The 2523-nt window shown below is 37.0% G+C and overlaps 1 protein-coding gene across 3 annotated transcripts in view; it reads left to right on the top strand.

Moving 5' to 3' along the window:
- LOC107657113 (alpha-ketoglutarate-dependent dioxygenase FTO-like) overlaps positions 1 to 2523 on the top strand; it is a 189365-nt gene that overhangs the window by 91825 nt on the left and 95017 nt on the right. The window lies entirely within an intron of this gene.

Below are 2523 nucleotides of genomic sequence, written 5' to 3'. Positions count from 1 at the left end.
CTGAATTGCTGCTGCTCGCTGCTGTTTAAACGACCCCACGAGCTCCGAGAGGCCATCAAAACACACACATCTCTCTCTCAGGCCGCAGTCGGTGGCTTACCTGACATTTATGAGGCTCTAAACTGCACTAGCGGGTCCACTAAAAGATATCCGATAAATAAACACATCAGGCTCAGTGCATTAGAAATGCTCCTTCCATCCTTATGGATGCTTTATGAGGATGTTTTTAGCTTTGCTGCTTTTGACGTTTACACTGAAATCAAAATGATGAATTTCATTTGCTTTTGCGAAGGATGCTAGCAGATTATGCAGGCTCTGTTAACTGTTATCAAAAAATAAATAACATAACCGTGTTAATTGGGAGATTCTGATTACCTCATGTGTACTGTACGTAAGTTTGTCCTATAAAATTACTTTGAAATAAATAAACTTGTCAATGTCTGATAAGGAAGTAGCTGAAGTTGTCGGAATTGATTGAGATGTGATACAAATTTTTCCAAAGCTCATATTTTGCCTATTGTGTCCTAACCAAGTACAGCGACAGGTGATAAAAGCAGTTTTTTCTGTTCATTTTTTGTTGTTGTTGTGCTAACCGCTAACCATAGCATGCAAGATGACATTTTGTTGACCATTTAGTTTCTATTTCTGAAACATTGTGCTGGTTTGCTTATGACTGGTCCTGGCCAACAAGAAATTTCATAGATCAAAATTCTTGATCCACTCTTAACTGTACATTAAACATCAGATATCTTCTGACTGGCTGTAATTGTGCTGTGTTACTAACAAATTACTTATCGCTTGATTCTTGTCACATCATACCTGTATAGGACACCTGTGTATGTGTGCATGTTATTGAACGAAATCTGTTGGATTAATTATTCTGAGCATAGAAAATTACACACATTGATAGTTCTATAACAGTATATTGTGCTGCAGGGATGACATTGTTTTGCAGACCAAGCCAGAAGTTAGCATCACTCTGATTCCCTCGATAGGATTTTTCCATTGGCTTTAGGATTATTGTAGAAAATAAGATCTTTAATAAACAAAAATGATTCCGGTCTTCACAAATGAACAATTTCTGGTCTTCAGAAATGAACAGCTTGAAGCTTAAATACAATTGCCAGAAGTAAAAAGCTGAAGTTAGGTAATAAACGAACTACACCATAGTTTTTGACAACTCTTTCAGTCTTATTTTAAATCTATAACTTTGAAAGTTTGAGTAAGAATGGTTTGCAAGAGCACAAGTATAAACACAATGAGTCTGTAAATATAGACTAGTGAGTAAATGAGTGTTTCCTGTTCCCTGACATCTTTGTAGTCCCATTTAGCCCACTGTTAACAACTGCCGTTCAAGTTATTTATTTTCTGTTGTAGAATAAATAAAATGTAATAAAATGTAAAAATATCTTGAGCTTGCGTTTTCCAAAATTTAATCAAAATCCCATTGACTTTGGGACATTGGATGCGGAAGTGCAAAATTGCTAACTTATTTATGGCTTTTAGGACTTTTCAGGACTCTGTATGAGCTGTAATGTCGAGAACACATAATTAATGTTACTTTTCTATCAATATTGCTTCCCTGTACAAACCTACATGCTGCATTTCTACTTTGTTCTTACTTTGCATTTTAACCGTGCGATTTTTACACTAGTAGCATCACCAAATAGAACTGCAAAAACAATGATTGTTTGCTTACACTACAGTACAGTAGACCGCTGGGCAGTGGAAGTGTCACAGAGCCACAGTCTTCATTCTTCAGGATGGCAGCCTACAAATGACTTACTTGTAGTTGATGTAAAAGTATTTTTACATTGAAAAATATTAGTTGCACAGTATTATGAAAACAAATACCAGTGCTGCTGTTTTGACTTTCCGTAATAGTTGAGTGCATGTACCTTTCACCAATGTAATGTCATGTCTGTGCTGTTCACTATCTGTCTCTGATGAGTGTAGTGTGCAGGCTGTGCAGTAAAAGACTGTGCTAGCTCTAATTAGTAACATACAGTATCTAATAATGAAGTCTAAGCGGTTCCTCGTTATGCGCTCCTGGAGCTTGATTAAAATGTCAAGGTTTAGTGAGGACAGATTTGGCCAGAGGGTCTTTATTTTTGTGTGTGTGTGTGCTTTGTAGTAGTCAGTAAATATCTGCACTTCAGCTTGTTTCCAGCCTTTCCTAGCTCCAGCTGTAGTCATTTCACTGAATAATTTTAACAGAAATAAAGCTATGCCCTTCCCAGCAGCTCTGTAGTTTGATGTGGCCATTGTTTCCATTTCTGTTGATCAGCAATTGTGGTGACTGTGCCCTCTTTCCACAATCAGTCACTGAGTTAGTTAGTGGACATTTCTTTATTTTATACTTTCTTCAATAGCAAGTCAGTGTCTTTGCCTGGATCTGAAACCCTAGAATACTTTCTTATTGCTCAGCATCCAGAGCAAACTGGTCTTACACTAGTTCTGGTCTGTTTCCTTGAGAGCTACACTATCAGTCAAATTTGGACACACTTTACTGAATTTATGAAT

Source organism: Sinocyclocheilus anshuiensis, unplaced genomic scaffold, assembly GCF_001515605.1.
Source record: "Sinocyclocheilus anshuiensis isolate Anshui unplaced genomic scaffold, SAMN03320099.WGS_v1.1 scaffold944, whole genome shotgun sequence".
NCBI lineage: Eukaryota > Metazoa > Chordata > Actinopteri > Cypriniformes > Cyprinidae > Sinocyclocheilus > Sinocyclocheilus anshuiensis.
The sequence above is the reverse complement of the archived record's forward strand: the minus strand, read 5'-3'. Positions and strand labels throughout refer to the sequence as shown.